The sequence below is a fragment of the Pleurodeles waltl genome, chromosome 6 (assembly GCF_031143425.1).
Source record: "Pleurodeles waltl isolate 20211129_DDA chromosome 6, aPleWal1.hap1.20221129, whole genome shotgun sequence".
Classification (NCBI taxonomy): Eukaryota; Metazoa; Chordata; class Amphibia; order Caudata; family Salamandridae; genus Pleurodeles; species Pleurodeles waltl.
In genome coordinates, this window is record NC_090445.1 from 19,431,966 (window position 1) to 19,454,613 (window position 22,648).

General features: G+C 49.0%; 1 protein-coding gene across 1 annotated transcript in view; it reads left to right on the plus strand.

Moving 5' to 3' along the window:
- The window catches only part of ASS1 (argininosuccinate synthase 1), a 271,201-nt gene that overhangs the window by 182,244 nt on the left and 66,309 nt on the right, over nucleotides 1–22,648 (plus strand). The gene's annotated exons all lie outside the window — the stretch shown is intronic.

A 22,648-nucleotide genomic window follows, 5' to 3' on the forward strand; every position in this document is an offset into this window, starting at 1 on the left:
CACCTGTGCCCACAGGTGACAAGGGGCAGGTCTGCTGTACTATGCCCCCCCAAGCCACCCACATATGCGGGGTATGGGGTTGGGGGTGCCATGTGTTGGGAACAGAGCTGGTGGAGAAGACCTGTGTTTCTCTGTGACCCTGGTAACTTCACCACTGAACACACCTGTGCCCACAGGTGACAAGGGGCAGGTCTGCTGTACTATGCCCCCCCAAGCCACCCACATATGCGGGGTATGGGGTTGGGGGTGCCATGTGTTGGGAACAGAGCTGGTGGAGAAGACCTGTGTTTCTCTGTGACCCTGTTAACTTCACCACTGAACACACCTGTGCCCACAGATGACAAGGGGCAGCTCTGCGGTACTAAGCCCCCCCGAAGCCACGCACAAATACAGGTGATGAGTGCCATGTGTTGTTACCAGAGCCAGCAGTGTGGACTAGGGATTTACTGATACCCTGTAGCCCGTGCCATGCAGCCCACGTACCACCCACAGCTGACAGGTTGGCCCTTGGTCTTCTCCGCGCCCCATACTGCACAGCATCTACAGGTAACAAGATGTACACAGGCCTGGTCTGTCACACTCTCCATACCCCTCACACACCTTAAAGGTAACAAAGTGTACACAGGTCCTGGTCTGCCACACTCTCCAAACCCCTCACACACCTTACAGGTAACAAGGTGTACACAGGTCCTGGTCTGTCGCACTGGTCTGTCGCACTCTCCAAACCCCTCACACACCTTACAGTAACAAGGTGTACACAGGACGGGTCTGTCACACTCACCATACCCCTCACACACCTTACACGTAACAAGATGTACACAGGTCCTGGTCTGTCACACTCTCCATACCCCTCACACACCTTAAAGGTAACAAGGTGTACACAGGTCCTGGTCTGCCACACTCTCCAAACCCCTCACACACCTTACAGGTAACAAGGTGTACACAGGTCCTGGTCTGTCACACTCTCCATACCCCTCACACACCCTACAGGTAACAAGATGTACACAGGTCCTGGTCTGTCGCATTCTCCATACCCTTCACACACCTTAAAGGTAACACAGTGTACACAGGTCCTGGTCTGTCGCACTCTCCATACCCCTCACACACCTTACAGGTAACAAGATGTACACAGGCCTGGTCTGTCACACTCTCCATACCCCTCACACACCTTACAGGTAACAAGGCGTACACAGGTCCTGGTCTGTCACACTCTCCATACCCCTCACACACCTTACAGGTAACAAGGTGTACACAGGCCCTGGTCTGTCACACTCTCCATACCCCTCACACACCTTACAGGTAACAAGGTGTACACAGGCCCTGGTCTGTCACACTCTCCATACCCCTCACACACCTTACAGGTAACAAGGTGTACACAGGCCCTGGTCTGTCACACTCTCCATACCCCTCACACACCTTACAGGTAACAAGGTGTACACAGGTCCTGGTCTGTCACACTCTCCATACCCCTCACACACCTTAGAGGTAACAAGGCCTACACAGGTCCTGGTCTGTCACACTCTCCATACCCCTCACACACCTTAGAGGTAACAAGGTGTACACAGGCCCGGTCTGTCGCATTCTCCATACCCCTCACACACCTTACAGGTAACAAGGTGTTCACAGGCCCAGTCTGTCACACTCTCCATACCCCTCACACACCTTACAGGTAACAAGATGTACACAGGCCCGGTCTGTCGCACTCTCCATACCCCTCACACACCTTACAGGTAACAAGGCATACAGAGGTCCTGGTCTGTCACACTCTCCATACCCCTCACACACCTTACAGGTAACAAGATGTACACAGGCTTGGTAAGTCACACTCTCCATACCCCTCACACACCCTACAGGTAACAAGATGTACACAGGTCCTGGTCTGTCGCACTCTCCATACCCCTCACACACCCTACAGGTAACAAGATGTACACAGGTCCTGGTCTGTCGCACTCTCCATACCCCTCACACACCTTACAAGTAACAAGGTGTACACAGGCCCGGTCTGTCACACTCTCCATACCCCTCAGACACCTTACAGGTAATAAGGTGTACACAGGCCTGGTCTGTCACACTCTCCATACCCCTCACACACCTTACAGGTTACAAGATGTACACAGGCCTGGTCTGTCACACTCTCCAAACTCCTCACACACCTTACAGGTAACAAGGTGTATACAGGTCCTGGTCTGTCACACTCTCTATACCCCTCACACACCTTAGAGGTAACAAGGTGTACACAGGCCTGGTATGTCACACTCTCCATACCCCTCACATACGCTACAGGTAACAAGATGTACACAGGTCCTGGCCTCTCACACTCTCCATACCCCTCACACACCTTACAGGTAACAAGATGTACACAGGCCTGGTAAGTCACACTCTCCATACCCCTCACACACCCTACAGGTAACAAGATGTACACAGGTCCTGGTCTTTCACACTCTCCATACCCCTCACACACCCTACAGGTAACAAGATGTACACAGGTCCTGGTCTGTCGCACTCTCCATACCCCTCACACACCTTACAGGTAACCAGGTGTACACAGGCCTGGTATGTCACACTCTCCATACCCCTCACACACCCTACAGGTAACAAGATGTACACAGGTCCTGGCCTCTCACACTCTCCATACCCCTCACACACCTTACAGGTAACAAGATGTACACAGGCCTGGTAAGTCACACTCTCCATACCCCTCACACACCCTACAGGTAACAAGATGTACACAGGTCCTGGTCTGTCGCACTCTCCATACCCCTCACACACCTTACTGGTAACCAGGTGTACATAGGCCTGGTCAGTCACGCTCTCCATACCCCTCACACACCTTACATGTACCAAGATGTAGACAGGCCTGGTCTGTCACACTCTCCATACCCCTCACACACCTTACAGGTAACAAGATGTACACAGGTCCTGGTCTCTCACACTCTCCATACCCCTCACACACCCTACAGGTAACAAGATGTACACAGGTCCTGGTCTGTCGCACTCTCCATACCCCTCACACACCTTACAGGTAATAAGGTGTACACAGGCCTGGTCTGTCACAGTCTCCATACCCCAAGATGTACACAGGCCTGGTCTGTCACACTCTCCATACCCCTCACACACCTTACAGGTAATAAGGTGTACACAGGCCTGGTCTGTCACAGTCTCCATACCCCAAGATGTACACAGGCCTGGTCTGTCACACTCTCCATACCCCTCACACACCTTACAGGTAATAAGGTGTACACAGGCCTGGTCTGTCACACTCTCCATACCCCTCACACACCTTACAGGTAACAAGCTGTACACAGGTCCTGGTCTGTCACACTCTCCATACCCCTCACACACCTTACAGGTAACAAGGTGTACACAGGTCCTGGTCTGTCACACTCTCCATACCCCTCACACACCTTACAGGTAACAAGATGTACACAGGCCTGGTCTGTCCCATTCTCCAAACTCCTCGAGTACCCAACAAGTAACAAGGTGTACACAGGTCCTGGTCTGTCACACTCTCCAAACTCCTCATGCACCCTACAGGTATCAAGGCGTACACAGGTCCTGGTCTGTCACACTCTCCAAACTCCTCACACACCTTACAGGTAACAAGGCATACAGAGGTCCTGGTCTGTCACACTCTCCATACCCCTCACACACCTTACAGGTAACCAGATGTACATAGGCAGTGGTCTGTCGCACTCACTACACTCCTCACGCACCTTACAGGTAACAAGATGTACACCGGCCTGGTCTGTCACACTCTCCACACCCCTCACACACCTTACAGGTAACAAGGTGTACACAGGTCCTGGTCTGTCACACTCTCCAAACTCCTCACACACCTTACAGGTAACAAGGTGTACACAGGTCCTGGTCTTTCACACTCTCCAAACTCCTCACACACCTTACAGGTAACAAGGTGTACACAGGCCTGGTCTGTCACACTCTCCATACCCCTAACACACCTTACAGGTAACAAGGTGAACACAGGCCCCAGTCTGTCACACTCTCCACACACCTCACACACCTCACAGGTAACAAGGTGTACACAGACCTGGTCTGTCACACTCTCCAAACTCCTTGCGTACCCTACAGGTAACAAGGTGTACACAGGTCCTGGTCTGTCATACTCTTCAAACTCCTCGTGTACCCTACAGGTACGCGAGGTGTACACAGGTCCTGGTCTGTCGCACTCTCCATACCCCTCACACACCTTACAGGTAACCAGGTGTACACAGGACTGGTCTGTCACATTCTACAGACTCCTCACACATCTTACAGGTAACAAGATGTACACAGTTCCTGGTCTCTCACACTCTCCATTCCCCTCACACACCCTACAGGTAACAAGGTGTACACAGGCCCAGTCTGTCACACTCTCCATACCCTCACACACCTTACAGGTAACAAGGTGTACACAGGCCCGGTCTGTCACACTCTCCATACCCCTCAGACACCTTACAGGTAATAAGGTGTACACAGGCGTGGTCTGTCACACTCTCCATACCCCTTACACGCCTTACAGGTAACAAGATGTACACAGGTCCTGGTCTGTCGCACTCTCCATACCCCTCACACACCTTACAGTTAACAAGGCGTACACAGGTCCTGGTCTGTCACACTCTCCATACCCCTCACACACCTTACAGGTAACAAGATGTACACAGGCCTGGTCTGTCCCATTCTCCAAACTCCTCGAGTACCCTACAAGTAACACGGTGTACACAGGTCCTGGTCTGTCACACTCTCTATACCCCTCACACACCTTAGAGGTAACAAGGTGTACACAGGCCTGGTATGTCACACTCTCCATACCCCTCACACACCCTACAGGTAACAAGATGTACACAGGTCCTGGCCTCTCACACTCTCCATACCCTTCACACACCTTACAGGTAACAAGATGTACACAGGCCTGGTAAGTCACACTCTCTATACCCCTCACACACCCTACAGGTAACAAGATGTACACAGGTCCTGGTCTCTCACACTCTCCATACCCCTCACACACCTTACAGGTAACCAGGTGTACACAGGCCTGGTCAGCCACGCTCTCCATACCCCTCACACACCTTACAGGTACCAAGATGTACACAGGCCTGGTCTGTCACACTCTCCATACCCCTCACACACCTTACAGGTAACAAGCTGTACACAGGTCCTGGTCTTTCACACTCTCCATACCCCTCACACACCCTACAGGTAACAAGGCGTACACAGGTCCTGGTCTGTCACACTCTCCATACCCCTCACACACCTTACAGGTAACAAGATGTACACAGGCCTGGTCTGTCCCATTCTCCAAACTCCTCGAGTACCCTACAAGTAACAAGGTGTACACAGGTCCTGGTCTGTCGCACTCTTCAGACTCCTCGAGTACCCTACAAGTAACAAGGTGTACACAGGTCCTGGTCCGTCACACTCTCCAAACTCCTCACACACTTTACAGGTAACAAGGCATACAGAGGTCCTGGTCTGTCACACTCTCCATACCCCTCACACACCTTACAGGTAACCAGATGTACATAGGCAGTGGTCTGTCGCATTCACTACACTCCTCACGCACCTTACAGGTAATAAGATGTACACCGGCCTGGTCTGTCACACTCTCCTTACCCATCACACACGTTACAGGTAACAAGATGTACACAGGCCTGGTCTGTCATACTCTCCATACCCCTCACACACCTTAGAGGTAACAAGGTGTACACAGGCCCTGGTCTGTCACACTCTCCACACCCCTCACACACCTTACAGGTAACAAGGTGTACACAGGTCCTGGTCTGTCACACTCCAAACCCCTCACACACCTTACAGGTAACAATGTGTACACAGGCCTGGTCTGTCACACTCTCCATACCCCTAACACACCTTACAGGTAACAAGGTGTACACAGGGCCCAGTCTGTCACACTCTCCACACACCTCACAGGTAACAAGGTGTACACAGACCTGGTCTGTCACACTCTCCAAACTTCTTGCGTACCCTACAGGTAACAAGGTGTACACAGGTCCTGGTCTGTCACACTTCAAACTCCTCGTGTACCCTACAGGTACGCGAGGTGTACACAGGTCCTGGTCCGTCACACTCTCCAAACTCCTCACACACTTTACAGGTAACAAGGCATACAGAGGTCCTGGTCTGTCACACTCTCCATACCCCTCACACACCTTACAGGTAACCAGATGTACATAGGCAGTGGTCTGTCGCATTCACTACACTCCTCACGCACCTTACAGGTAATAAGATGTACACCGGCCTGGTCTGTCACACTCTCCTTACCCATCACACACGTTACAGGTAACAAGATGTACACAGGCCTGGTCTGTCATACTCTCCATACCCCTCACACACCTTAGAGGTAACAAGGTGTACACAGGCCCTGGTCTGTCACACTCTCCACACCCCTCACACACCTTACAGGTAACAAGATGTACACAGGCCTGGTCTGTCCCATTCTCCAAACTCCTCGAGTACCCTACAAGTAACAAGGTGTACACAGGTCCTGGTCTGTCACACTCTCTATACCCCTCACACACCTTAGAGGTAACAAGGTGTACACAGGCCTGGTCTGTCACACTCTCCATACCCCTAACACACCTTACAGGTAACAAGGTGTACACAGGGCCCAGTCTGTCACACTCTCCACACACCTTCCACACCTCACAGGTAACAAGATGTACACAGGCCTGGTCTGTCATACTCTCCATACCCCTCACACACCTTAGAGGTAACAAGGTGTACACAGGCCCTGGTCTGTCACACTCTCCACACCCCTCACACACCTTACAGGTAACAAGGTGTACACAGGTCCTGGTCTGTCACACTCCAAACCCCTCACACACCTTACAGGTAACAAGGTGTACACAGGCCTGGTCTGTCACACTCTCCATACCCCTAACACACCTTACAGGTAACAAGGTGTACACAGGGCCCAGTCTGTCACACTCTCCACACACCTCACACACCTCACAGGTAACAAGGTGTACACAGACCTGGTCTGTCACACTCTCCAAACTCCTTGCGTACCCTACAGGTAACAAGGTGTACACAGGTCCTGGTCTGTCACACTTCAAACTCCTCGTGTACCCTACAGGTACGCGAGGTGTACACAGGTCCTGGTCTGTCGCACTCTCCATACCCCTCACACACCTTACAGGTAACAAGATGTACACAGTTCCTGGTCTGTCACACTCTCCATACCCCTCACACACCCTACAGGTAACAAGGTGTTCGATGGCATGTGTAGCTGCAGATACACATGTTTTGCATAGCCCGCCATCTGGTGTTGGGTCGGAGTGTTACAAGTTGTTTTTCTTCGAAGAAGTCTTTCGAGTCACGAGACCAAGGGACTCCTCCTCCTTTGCTTCCATTGCGCATGGGCGTCGACTCCATCTTAGATTGTTTTCTTTCCGCCATCGGGTTCGGACGTGTTCCTTTTCGCTCCGGGTTTCGGGACGGAAAGATAGTCAAAACTTCGGAAAACTACGTCGGTATTGTTGCGTTCGGGATCGGGTTAGATAGCATCGACACCGAATCGGGAAGAGCTCCGAAAGCCCTTCGGGGTAATTTCGATCCCCCGTCGGGGCCTGGTCGGCCCGACCGCGTGTAACGTCAACACTGATGGAACGGACCCCGTTCCGATTCTGTCCTAAATGCCACAATAAATACCCATATACAGACCAACATTTGGTCTGTAACTTGTGCCTGTCACCCGAGCACAAGGAAGAAACTTGTGAGGCCTGTCGTGCGTTTCGGTCCCGAAAAACGCTCCGTGACCGCCGAGCCAGAAGATTGCAGATGGCGTCCACGCCGACAGGACACCGAGAGTTCGAGGAACAAGGAGAAGAAGAGGAAGCCTTCTCCATCCATGAATCGGACTCGGAAGAATTCGACATCGAACAAACTGTGAGTAAAACGTCGAAACAAGCACAACACAAGAAAACAGACAAGGCCCAGGGGACGCCACTGCCAACAGGCCATGGCTCCACCCATAAAGTAGGTGACCGTCCATCGGCACCGAAAAAGGCCGAATTGGTGCCGAGATCGTCCGACTCGGGTCGAGACAAAGGCACGCAGCCATCTCGGGACCGAGAAAGTGCTGCCGAAAAAGATCGACGCCGAGACAGCGGAACCGAAGCTGCTCGACGCAGAGACAGCGGCACCGAGGAAGATCGACGCCGAGAAGGCTCAACGCCGAAAAAGAGAAAAATCGCCTCGGAGCCGAAAACAAGCAGAGACACAGTTTCGGTGCCAAAACGACCAGCAACCGAACCAACTGCCAGCTCATATACAGAGGAACAATCACTGTCCTCTCAAATGCGCAGACACAGATTTGAGGAAGAGTTACAGACCACTGATGTAGACCACACACAAAAGCGGATCTTCATACAAAGTGGGACAGGGAAGATCAGCACTCTTCCCCCAATCAGGAGAAAAAGGAGACTTGAGTTTCAACAAGAACTAACACCACAAACAAAAGTGGTGAAAAAGGTGACTCCGCCACCCTCTCCTCCACCTGTAACTCATATATCACCGGCACAGACTCCGTCACACTCACCGGCTCACACCACCATGAGCCAAGATGACCAGGACGCTTGGGACCTATACGACGCCCCAGTATCAGATAATAGTCCTGAAACGTACCCTACCAAGCCCTCACCACCCGAGGACAGCACAGCGTATGCACAGGTGGTAGCTAGGGCAGCAGAGTTCCATAACGTGTCATTACACTCAGAACCTGTCGAGGATGACTTCCTTTTCAACACCCTCTCCTCCACCCATAGCATCTACCAGAGCCTGCCTATGCTGCCAGGAATGTTGAGGCACGCAAAGCAGATCTTCAACGAACCGGTCAAAAGTAGGGCGATAACTCCAAGGGTGGAGAAAAAATATAAAGCACCGCCCACAGACCCTGCTTTCATCACCTCGCAACTGCCACCAGATTCAGTTGTAGTAGGGGCAGCTCGCAAGAGAGCCAACTCGCACACATCAGACGAGGCACCACCTCCGGATAAAGAAAGCCGCAAGTTCGACGCAGCTGGGAAAAGGGTCGCAGTACAAGCTGCAAACCAGTGGCACATTGCAAACTCTCAGGCGCTCCTAGCGCGATACGATAGAGCCCATTGGGACGAGATGCAGCATCTCATCGAGCATCTACCCAAAGAATTTCAAAAACGGGCAAAACAAGTGGTTGAGGAGGGACAAAACATTTCCAATAACCAAATACGCTCCTCTATGGATGCAGCGGACACAGCTGCAAGAACAATAAACACCGCAGTGACCATAAGAAGGCACGCATGGTTGCGCACATCTGGATTTAAACCGGAGATTCAGCAAGCAGTGCTCAATATGCCGTTCAATGAACAACAATTGTTCGGACCCGAAGTGGACACGGCAATTGAGAAGCTAAAAAAGGACACTGACACAGCCAAGGCCATGGGCGCACTCTATTCCCCGCAGGGCAGAGGCACTTTCGGGACCTTCCGCAAAACAACCTTCAGAGGGGGGTTTCGGGGTCAGGCCACACAAGCCAGCACCTCACATTCAACACCGTCCACCTACCAGGGACAGTACCAAAGGGGAGGCTTTCGTGGCCAGTACAGAGGAGGACAATTCCCTAGAAACCGGGGAAAATTTCAAAGCTCAAAAACCCCTACAACCAAACAGTGACTCACAAGTCACTCAACCCCTCCACACAACACCAGTGGGGGGAAGACTAAGTCAATTTTACCAATCTTGGGAGGAGATAACAACAGACACTTGGGTCTTAGCAATTATCCAACATGGTTATTGCATAGAATTTCTCCAACTCCCTCCAAATGTCCCACCAAAACCAATAAATATGTCAAAACAGCATTTAGACCTTCTGGAACTAGAAGTCCAAGCATTACTGCAAAAGGACGCAATAGAACTGGTACCATGTACACAACTAAACACAGGAGTTTACTCACTGTACTTCCTAATACCAAAAAAGGACAAAACACTGAGACCAATCCTAGATCTCAGAACACTAAATACCTACATCAAATCAGAACACTTTCACATGGTCACGCCACAAGACGTGTTACCACTGCTAAAGCAACAAGACTACATGACAACCTTAGATCTAAAGGATGCGTATTTCCACCTACCGATACATCCCTCGCACAGGAAATACCTAAGGTTCGTATTCAAGGGAATACATTATCAATTCAAAGTGTTACCGTTGGGTATAACGACCGCACCAAGGGTATTTACAAAATGCCTAGCAGTAGTAGCCGCACACATCAGAAGGCAGCAAATACACGTATTCCCGTACCTAGACGATTGGCTAATCAAGACCAACTCCCTAACAAAGTGTTCACACCACACAGATTATGTCATACAAACCCTCTACAAACTCGGTTTCTCCATCAACTATGCAAAATCACACATTCTGCCGTGCAAAACACAGCAATACTTAGGAGCGACAATCAACACAACAAAGGGACTAGCCACTCCAAGTCCACAAAGGGTTCAAAATTTTCACAAGGTTATACAAGCCATGTATCCAACACAAAAACTACAGGCAAAGATAGTATTAAAGCTCCTAGGCATGATGTCCTCATGCATAGCCATTGTCCCAAACGCAAGACTGCACATGAGGCCCTTACAACAGTGCCTAGCATCACAATGGTCACACGCACAGGGTCACCTCCTAGATCTGGTGTTGATAGACCGCCAAACATACATCTCGCTTCTATGGTGGAACAGTATAAATTTAAACAAAGGGCGGCCTTTCCAAGACCCAGTGCTACAATACGTGATAACAACAGATGCTTCCATGACAGGGTGGGGAGCACACCTCAATCAGCACAGCATCCAAGGACAATGGGACGTACATCAAACAAAGCTGCATATAAATTATCTCGAATTGTTAGCAGTATTTCTAGCGTTAAAAGCATTTCAGCCCATCATAACTCACAAATACATTCTTGTCAAAACAGACAACATGACAACAATGTATTATCTGATTCAACAGGGGGGAACACACTCGACACAGCTGTGCCTCCTGGCACAAAAGATATGGCAATGGGCAATTCACAACCACATTCGCCTAATAGCACAGTTTATTCCAGGAATCCAGAATCAGCTAGCAGACAATCTCTCTCGAGATCACCAGCAGGTCCACGAATGGGAGATTCACCCCCAAATCCTAAACACTTACTTCAAGATTTGGGGAACACCTCAAATAGACCTATTTGCAACAAAAGAAAACGCAAAATGCCAAAACTTCGCATCCAGGTACCCACACAGGCAGTCTCAAGGCAATGCTCTATGGATGAACTGGTCAGGGATATTTGCGTACGCTTTTCCCCCTCTCCCTCTCCTTCCATATCTAGTAAACAAATTGAGTCAAAACAAACTCAAACTTATACTAATAGCACCAACATAGGCAAGACAACCTTGGTACACAACACTACTAGACCTGTCAGTAGTACCCCATGTCAAGTTACCCAACAAGCCAGATCTGTTAACACAAAACAAACAACAGATCAGACATCCAAACCCAGCATCGCTGAATCTAGCAATCTGGCTCCTGAGATCCTAGAATTCGGACATTTAGACCTCACCCAAGAATGTATGGAAGTCATAAAACAGGCTAGAAGACCATCCACTAGACACTGCTATGCAAGCAAATGGAAAAGGTTTGTTTGCTACTGCCATAATAATCAAGTTCAACCATTACACGCATCTCCAAAAGATGTAGTGGGTTACTTACTACACCTACAAAAATCAAATCTGGCCTTCTCTTCCATTAAGATACACCTCGCAGCAATATCTGCATACATGCAGATTACCTATTCAGCTTCTCTATTTAGGATACCTGTCATTAAACCGTTTATGGAAGGCCTGAAAAGAATTATACCACCAAGGACACCACCTGTTCCTTCATGAAATCTCAACATCGTTTTAACAAGACTCATGGGTCCACCTTTTGAACCCATGCATTCTTGCGAAATACAATTCTTAACCTGGAAGGTTGCATTTCTCATTGCCATCACATCTCTAAGAAGAGTAAGTGAAATTCAGGCGTTTACAATACAAGAACCTTTTATCCAAATACACAAAAATAAGGTAGTCCTAAGAACCAACCCTAAATTTCTACCAAAGGTTATTTCACCGTTCCACTTAAATCAAACGGTAGAACTACCAGTGTTCTTCCCACAGCCAGATTCTGTAGCTGAAAGGGCACTACATACATTAGACATCAGAAGAGCACTAATGTACTACATTGACAGAACAAAAGAAATCAGAAAAACAAAACAACTGTTTATTGCATTTCAAAAACCTCATACAGGAAACCCAATATCAAAACAGGGTATAGCCAGATGGATAGTTAAGTGCATCCAAATCTGCTACCTTAAAGCAAAGAGAGAGCTGCCCATTACACCAAGGGCACACTCAACCAGAAAGAAAGGCGCTACCATGGCCTTCCTAGGAAACATTCCAATGAACGAGATATGTAAGGCAGCCACATGGTCTACGCCTCACACATTTACGAAGCACAACTGTGTAGATGTGTTGTCCGCACAACAAGCCACAGTAGGTCAAGCCGTACTAAGGACTTTATTTCAGACCACTTCCACTCCTACAGGCTGAGCCACCGCTTTTGGGGAGATAACTGCTTACTAGTCTATGCAGAACATGCGTATCTACAGCGACAGATGCCATCGAACTGAAAATGTCACTTACCCAGTGTACATCTGTTCGTGGCATTAGTCGCTGCAGATTCACATGTGCCCACCCGCCTCCCCGGGAGCCTGTAGAAGTTTGGAAGTTATCTTCAACATTTGTACATTTGTAAATATATTACTTAAACCTTAATTGGTACATACTTATTCATTCCATTGCATGGGCACTATTACTAACACAACTCCTACCTCACCCTCTGCGGGGAAAACAATCTAAGATGGAGTCGACGCCCATGCGCAATGGAAGCAAAGGAGGAGGAGTCCCTCGGTCTCGTGACTCGAAAGACTTCTTCGAAGAAAAACAACTTGTAACACTCCGACCCAACACCAGATGGCGGGCTATGCACAACATGTGAATCTGCAGCGACTAATGCCACGAACAGATGTACACTGGGTAAGTGACATTTTCCTTACACAGGTCCTGGTCTGTCGCACTCTTCAAACCCCTCACACACCCTACAGGTATCAAGGCTTACACAGGTCCTGGTCTGTTGCACTCTTCAAACTCCTTGAGTACCCTACTGGTAACAAGGCGTACATAGGCCCTGGTCTGTCGTACTCTCCAAAACCGTCCCATAGTACACCTTTCTACTTAGCAAGCCTGCTTAGAAACATTAACTCGTGCACTTATGTACTCTGTGCAACACGCGTTTTGAATTGGAGGAAACATTAAACTGTCAATATTTCAGATTTTCAAACTGGCTCCTTGCAAAAAGTATAGCCTTTTGGTTTCAGTGAGTAGGCTTCAGGGTGCCATACATCAGTCTCTGCTTTTACTTCTATTGTGTGGGCAACTTTGGGGCAAACTCACTATTTGGCCTCCAGTGCTGCTAGCAGAAGTGGAATTGGGGTACAGTGAGGTGGGTGCTTTTCACCTTTCACCTCATGCCTCAGCTGTTCCACAGATTTGTCCCCCATTGTCTTGAAACCTCTCCCTAAGAACTGACCAATGGATCATGAGAATAGGTATTCCATTGGAAGGCCTAGGGGCGCGCCTCCTTCCTTTAAGTTAGGGTGAGTCTGTGTCCCATCATGCATTGCTCCATACTGTAATTTCCTTCCTTTCATGCTTGTTCTGCACCTGGTTAAATGCTTTGGAAACATTTAATTGTACTAACATATGGATATGAACAAGGCAGAGCTAATGTATTTCTCCTTTATGCCACTTTTCTTTTTGTGTTGTAAGCTCATAAATGAAAGATAAAAAACATAGATTAAGAATGTAACTGAAGGAAAGCCCATCAACACATGTCTTCTTTTATATGACGCGTGCCAATTACCAGGTTCTCTGTAGTGTGATATCTGCCTTTACTCGTGCCTGGGTCTTTCCTGCCTCTTGTCTCTGCAGTGATTTCAATTCTTTACAATAACTGGAGATTCCCTCCGTGCTTTCCACAAGAAGGATATATTTGGGTGGTTTGGGGTCTGCTCCCACATGGTCCCTCAGAGTGAACGCTCAGCCCGACTGAGGATGGCCACTGCTCTCCATCCCTCGGTGCGAAGTGACTGTCTCTGGTGGCAACCACCCCACTGGGGAGCCGGCCATGCCCCTATGCCAGGCACCCCTTTCCTTTCTCCAGGTGTGTGCGGAGTGTGAATATTGTACTGTAATCAAGTTGTTTGGGCACTGTGTGTATGGCTGTACAGGGGGATGGTCTCCCACGAGGCTGTCCTTTGTGCAGGGTGGACATGACAGGCTGCTCGTCTCCTCAGGTAGGACCCCCTCCATGAAACCAGCCTTATGTTTGAGTGGCTTAGTGCAGTTACCGTTAGTGTAGGTTTGTCCTTCAGGTGAGGCTCACCTCTCTTCATGGTTGCCGGACAACAATGACCTTCTGATGGGCTCTGTCTGGGGTGAATCCACGTTGACATTGTGACAGTACAACCTGGCCTAACCAGCTGATTGAAAATGAGGCATCTCCTGATTGGGTGATGAAAGTGGATTTTAAAAGCAGCTACACTTTGTTTGGCCCAGACTTAGTAACTGTGCCTCTAAAGTGGCTTATGGCTATGAACCTGGTACCTTGTCTGGACATCGACGAGACCTTGCACGTCTGTGCTGGACAGAAACCATATCAGAGGAATAACCTCAGATGGAAGCTGTCCTCAGTCAGACTGAGGTCAATCCTGGAGCACTGGAAAACCTTGCTGCTGGGACCAGTGGATGATGAACAGATATAAATCTACAATGTGGGAGGGCAATCTATAAAATGAGTTTCACAGGCATGATGTGAGGTTGCCCCCTGAAAGCAGATTTTAAAAGCCCTGATGAAGTCCCGCATATGGAACAAAACGCATTGGCTGGGTCTGTTTAAATAGTAGGATTTTGAAAAGTTTACATATGCATTGGTTTGGAGACTTGATATCTGCATGAATTGATTCTGCTGCTTGGCCTTCTTTTGGAAGTGATTGACATTTCCTGCTAAATTGATGTTTTCAAAACTCATATAGATTGTCCTCCCACTATGTTGGTTTATTTCGATTAGATTTAGGTCTGGTGGCGTCAGACCTTTGGGAGTGCTCATCAGGATCTATGAATTTAGGTCTCTGACCAGGGCGGTGCTTGAGTCCCATCATTGCCATTTCAATTGTTTATGTCAGTGGCTCCCAACCTGTGGTCCGGGGACCCCTGGGGGTCCACGAAGCCTCGTCAGTGGGTCCGCAACAGCTTAGAAAATTAAATAGTATTAACAGATTACATCACCAGCTTTCAGTAATGACTCACTGGGGGGTTCCTAGATTCTAATAATGATTCAGTGGGGGTCCCTGGGTTCCAGTAATGATAAAGTGGGGGTCTACAGAAGTAAAAAGGTTAGGAACCCCTGGTTTATGGTGATAAAGAGATGGACTGCCCTGAGAGGAGAAGAACGGCGGCTGAGCACAGCAGGAAAACCTCCCGAAAGCCGAGCTGATTGAAGATGTGAGGGGAGGAGAAATCAACAAACCAGTGCCACGCATGAGCCATAACATGTGCATCACAGCTGCCTGAAAGCAGGACAAAGCCATCAGACAAGCATCGCCTACGTCATGGATCTATTAAGATGCCTTACTGGATTAAACTGTTGAGCCTGCACTGTTCCCGATAGACTATGGATCCAGGAGGTGCCCTATTCTGCCCTGTCCCAGAAGAATGTACTCAATCGTGCTCCAGGCATGGGTCAGGACTGAATTCCTGGAGTCGACCATTCTCCTTCCAGAACCATCAGAGTCCTCTTTCTAGCTCTTAAGTATATATGGAATCAGAACTTAAATCCTTTGTTGGCTTCTCATCGTAGAGCTAGATTCCTAGTTGGAGTTCCTTGGTTACCCAATTGTACTGTATAAGTAGGGGCGACCCTTGGGTGCCACTGGTAAACGACAGACCCCATACCAGATACAGCTCTAATTGTCCCAGGATTTCAGGAGAATGCCTCGCATGTGCTGAGAAAGTTAGTTTCAGATGTGACAAGTAATCTAAAAGCTATCACCCTATGGGTCTGACTTCGATATTGGCGGACGGGTTACTCTGTCACAACGGTGATGGCTATGCCGTCCGCTGAAATCTAAATCCCATAGGATCTAATAGGATTTGGATTTCAGCGGATGGGATATCCATCACCGTTGGACGGAGTAACCCGTCCGCCAGTATCTAAATCAGGCTCTTAGTACAGGTCCCTGCTTAATCAGTAGCGTTTGGATGGAGCATATCTTCAATATGCAGCGAAACAACAGTAGAAACCAGAAGTGCCCAGCATTTGCTGTTCGACAGATATGGTCACTGTAGGAAAAAGCCTCTTTGGACAAGGTTCCCCCCCCCCAATTTGTGTCTGGTTTCTGGTGCAATTTCGACTGAAAGTGAACTGGTCCCTGTTAAACAGGCCCCCAGTGCGAGATCTCTTTTCCTAAAATTGCACACTCATTTTTCCCAGTTGGCAAATCTTTAGTTGCCACTGTAAGTCCCTAGTAAATGGTAGCCCTGGTACCTAGGGCTTGGGGTACTAAAGGAAGGCCCCTGAGGGCTGCAGCACAGTTTGTGGCACCCTCTCACCTAAGTGCACACAGTGCTGCCTTTGCAGGCTGCGTGTCTTGGTGCAGACCTGACACCTGCACACTTCATGCAATATATGTAAGTCACCCTTCCGGCAGGCCTTCCAGCCCTAAAGGCAAGTGCATTATATTGCAAGTGAGGGCATACCTACATGAGCAGATATTTCCCTGCTGTGTCTTTGTCAATTCTCAGACATAGTAAGTGAACAGGGAACCCATTTTAAGTACATGTCCTGGGCCTTGGTTATTACGAGTTACAGCTACATGATGGCTTCACTGGTATTGGTATCAAACATCACATATTCAGAAACCCTCACTAAATTCAGTGATGGATTTATTAATACATGCCCTCAGAGGGCACCTTAGAGGTGCCCTCTTGAAACCTACCAACTCCTAGCGTGGGCACTGATCATTCAGAACCAGTGTAGCCACTTTAGACAGAGTTCTGGCCCCCTGAGGTGAGAACCAATGCTCTTGAAGACTCAGAACAGAGGCCTGCCCTGGACAGAGGTATGACCTCCTCTACCAGGCAGGATGGACATTCCAGGATGGGGGGCTTCAAAGGCCTTGCCGCCTTTGAAATGCGACCCAGGCCTCTCCAAAAGGTGGGGGAGGCTGACCCCTAGTTCCTGACTCCACTTTTAGCGGCAGGTCTGGCAGGACAAATAGGCAAATTAGGAGGAGTGGCCACTCCATGCCGCTCCCACCCCTAGGGTGGATGAGCTGAAGTGGACACTACCTCTGAAATTCCAACATCTTGTGTGGAAGGAATTAGGCCAATAGGGTTAGGGCTAAGCCCATCTCCCAAAGGAAGTGGTCATAGGAATGATGCAGTTACCCTAAAAGGGAGTAGCCCAAAAAAGAAAGAAGCCTGCTTGAGGCACAGCAAAACCACTGCCTGGAACTAGCTCTGCACCCGACGCCCACGGCCCCAGTCCAAGTGGCTCACTAGTCAAATGAAGGTTCCTCAGTGCTTTTGACCCAGAGTCCATCATGGGTTGACCCCTGTCGGACTCCACAGCGATGCCTGCAGCCTAAATCCGAAGGCTCCCCCTGACCACGACCTGCGATGCCAAAAGACACCCCTTCACCCAGAGTCCCTGGGGAGCTAGATCGTTGGTGTCCGTATGACCCCTGGCATCTCAACTTACCCGGGCAGCTGTGGGTTGAACTCTCCCGGCCTCCTGGCGTAAGCCTGCAGCCCATTTCTGAAAGTGATCTCCTGTGTTGAATAACACTGAGAGCCCAACCCTGTGTTTGCACTCTGCACCCAGCCCCCCCTGTACCTCTGAGGGTGTAAGTTTGATGCTGCCTTGTGGTCCCCCTTGTCCTTGCCTCAGCCCCAGGAGATCCACCCCTGACCTTGCTCTACTCACCAGGAAGCAGCGCTGCAGCGGATACCCCCTGTCTCCTTTGAAAAGCATTGGGCACCCGACGCTGTGTTGGCACTCTGCACCCGGCCGCCCCCGTGCCACTGAGGGTGTAAATGTGGTGTTGCCTTTTGGCCCCCACCACAGTGCTTGCCTCAACCCCCAGAGACCAACCTCTGACATCGCCCGTACTTACCTGCAAGCAGCGCATCTTTAGTCCCCCCCCAGTCTCCGTTGACTAACATTTGGCACCGACTTCGACCTTGGCACCCAGCCCCCCCATGCCTCTGTGGGCACCCTCTTGGTACTAATCGGAACCGTGCCCAGTGCTAGCCTGAACCCCTAAAGACTGGGGTCGTAAGTGCGTACTTACTTGAAAAGCTGCTACTTGTTTTCCTTCCATAGGTTAACATTGAAGACTCTCAAAATTGCACTGTCGACTTCTGAAACGGCAAAGTATTTTTAATTTGAAAACAGCTTTCTGTGTAACAAAGTTCTTGGGTTCAAATCATATATAAAAGCAACTGTTATTTTTTAAAATTGATCCTGGATTTATTCTTAGAGTGTGTGTCCAATTTATTGCCTCTGTGAATACAACAAATGCTTAATACGACTCCTTGATAAGCCTATCTGCTCGACCCCACACTACCACAAATAGAGCTCTAGACCCATCTATTTCTGTCTCTGCGTATCTTTGGGGACCCTGTGGACCCTCTGTACAGTGTACTTCATTTTAGTGCACTATATAGAGGCCCAGCTTATCTACAGTCACCATACAATACAGTGTACATGGTATATTGTGACAGGACGGCAGCTTATGTCTACATCTATTGTGGGCTTATGACACTCTTCACTCAGAAGGGGGGGGTTGCACTCTCTGCCAAACCCTCTGGCTTTGATTCTCCAGGAAAATCAACTTTCCAAACACTAATCAATGGGCCAGATGTACTCTGAATTAGATATTGGTGGACAGGTTACTCTGTCACAACAGTGATGGATATCCCGTCCGCCAAAATGTAAATCCCATAGGAAATAGTGGAATTTAGATTTCGACGGACAGGATAGCTGAGGGATTGGGAATCCAAGCAAAGGGGGACCCAAAATTCCTTAGAAGTCCAAAGAAGACAATATATGCGCCTTTACGTCTGGGTGCTGGACCTCAATTCCAAGATATCCGGAGGGGTTCCCAGTGTCTTGAGAAACTTACAGAGAGCCCAAAGAGGGGTTTCCAAATGCCAACACAATACCATCTTGGCAGAGAGCGCAGTGGAGTAACGTAGGGGCTGCTTTTGAGATTTGCAGGCGGAGGGTATTACAGCAGACATTGCTCCCATCATCCTAAGGGACCTCGCCCGTCACATCTACAGTTGCCCTTCAGTCACATAGACGACTCTAAACATCTCACAGTGGTTCCCGTCAATGTTGTAAAAGCTTGACAGGCATCTCCGTCAAACATAATGCCTGCCTATCAAACTTTTACAAAGATTTTTATTTTCAAATACAAACTCCCAAAATGGGAGTTGTTTGTTTTTTAAAAACAGGAAAAATGAATGAACCCTTGGCATGGGGAGTCATAATTTTTTCTTTGTTTTTTTAACTGTCCCTCTGGTGGTGATGGACAGCAAAAACAAAACACATAACACCGTCCACTTTAAAACGGTCAGGTGATGTTATGTGTTAAACACTGATAGCCCATACTGTGCTGGGCCTTTGACGGAGTATGTCCGCAACAGAGCTGGAGTAGACTCCATCATTGATATGCTTAAGGTTCACCCACCCCTAAATCAGGTACTGTTACAACAGAGTATTCTCTCTGCCAAAATCTAATTCAGCCCCAAAGTCCCTTATTGGTGAGGAGGGGTGGCAGTTTCAGACAGGAAGTGCTCCAGGAGACTTTGCTGCACTGATTTGGCATCTGCTGGTCTTCACTCAGTCTAGCGTCAGTCTTGGGCATGGTTGGGCAACCGGGGCTGAATACTGAGTTTCTCTTGTGCTTGAGAATGCTTCCAGTCGACAGTGAAGCACCTAAGTCAGGCCAGGGTCCAGGATGAACTCTCCCAAACTTGGTCTCAGCTTGGAGGCAAATTCAGCTCTTCACTCAGGCAACACTTACTGGGCTCTCTTTGGATAATCAAGGTGTAGCTGTTCATCTTGTTGGTTTGAAGGAGTCTGGTATTTAATCTGTTTTGAAGGGAGCTGGACACAAGTCCAGGTCCTATCAACTCAGAAATCTTGTTTCAAAGTTTTGGCACAGCCTGATTCATGAGCTTTCTTCTAGGCCAAATGGGGAATCTGGTTTGAGCAGAAAGATGATGTGCATTCCAGCTCCCAAGACAGACATGCAATAAATAATTCCTTTTAAGGAGCACCATCTTGAAGCTGGGAGTTCAGAGAATGTGAGGGTATTCACATCCATGGTGTCAGTTCTGTGGAGCCAGCGTTTTCCCAACATTCAGTCCGCTAGAAGAGGGCATTGCGTACTTTAATCAGTTCCTCCACATGCACCGTAAAGAAAGTAATGGTTCAGTTATTAGGGGTGCCTTGGATTATTGTTAGGAAGAGGGGCATCTGTAGACATCATGCCCTGTGTTAAAGTAAAAGGTTGATAACCCTAAGTTGCAAACTTCGGGCCTGATTTAGTGTTTGGCGGACAGGTAGCTCCATCCTAAGATCGATATCCTTTCTACCTTATTACAGTGGCATAGGTTATGCGTCACACCTATGTGTCAATTGCTCCCCCTTATCATGGGTTCGGTAGGGGTTCTCTAGTCCTAAACTTCTGACTTCTGCTTCTGAGAATGCAGTCATCAGCTGTGGCTTCAGCCTCCATTTTCCATCAAATGCTGTCAAAATGTCTCTGATGACATCACAAGAAGGAGATATTTCTACGTTTGAGCAAGCCCAGTGTGCTGTAGCATGGCCTTGTTGGAGGCAGCACATTCTGGTTGGCTGAGGTGCGGCCCTAACCAGTTAGAACCTACCACTCCCATCAGGGGTGGGTGATTGCACTCACTGTATAACCTGTGCTCACCCTGGGGTAGCCTGGTACCGATTAGTCAGGCTTATCACAGGGGCAATGTGTAAAGCATTGGTACAGCACTGTCACACAATAAATACACTGAGTGTCACAAAAGAGACTTCACACGATGTGTATGAAAAGGAGATTTGTTTTCAACACACACATCAACTAACATTAAGTACTTATGGGCATAAATCACATTCAGAAATAACACTGGCAGTACTAGGCCCAACGGTGTTAGGACGACATCAGCAATATGTACACTTGAGAAAAATCCTGCTTTCCCTCCTAACACCCTCTTGCGGTGTAAAGTGTTGTCAGGGCGAGATCCACCCTAACAATTATTCCAATTCCATACTACATAGTTAAAGGGTGCACCCCGGTTCACAACGATAGCAGCACACACAGATAATTACAGCACGTTTAAATAGCCTCATGGACCTAGGCCAAACGGGTAAAAAACAATGTCAACCGTGATTATCTTTTGGCAAGGCAAAAATGTGGATGGCAACACCGCCATCTGGTGCAATTGATCACAGGCAGTCACTTCCACACTTTCTCAACACCGCTATGCTGTGCCAGGGATATCAGGCAGGCTCATATAGCACGCACTCCCACACACTCTCTCCCGTACACCCCAATGCGGTGCACTGATATCCGGCAGGTCAGTTGTTACTGTACTCTCAGACCCCCTGAGCCCAACCCCTACTACTCCGTCCCCACGGGCTGCAGATGAGAAAATCCTTTCCCAGGTACTAGGCCAATTGCAGCCGGAGTCACACTTATTCAGGATCCCAGGGGAAAGGTGGAGGGAAAAGATAGATAACAGGCTGATCAGGCATCAGTCGACAAATGGAGGTTTGGCCCTCACTCGGACGTTCACTCCAAGGTCTCCACACCATGCCTTCTGGCACGGACCCTATTCTGTCACCAAAGGACACACGCTGTTCACAATAGCACCCAGCCAAGATGGGCACTCCAGTACACGAATCCCCTCCTCCGCGCCCCACCCCCTGAAAATTGGGCACACGTCTGGTGCACGATGAATTGAGTCACACCAGTCAATACCGAACACATGAGAAGAGTTGCCAATTCTGTGCCTCCCTGGAATGAGGCACAACGTCTGTTGCGCGATGGTTTGAGTGGCACCAGCCATTTCCGATCCCACACGAAGAGTTACCAACTCCATACCTCCATGGAAAGAGGAACAATGACTAGTGCGTGATGATTTGAGTCTCACCAGACAATTCCGATCACACACAAAAAATTACCAATTCCGTACCTCCCTGGAATGAGGCACAACATCTGGTATGCGATGACGTGAGTCATACCAGACAATTCCGGTCACACACAGACGAGCAAGTTCAGCGGTACCACACAAGGTAAAATGCAGCACTGCTACGGGTATGCCCCCATCTCTAAGGGTCACAACCTGTGAACCGGACCCCGCATGCAATTAACCTGCAGTCAGTGTCGCACAAGAGAAATGCGGCATGATCGACAGAGACGGCCACACAGGGTCC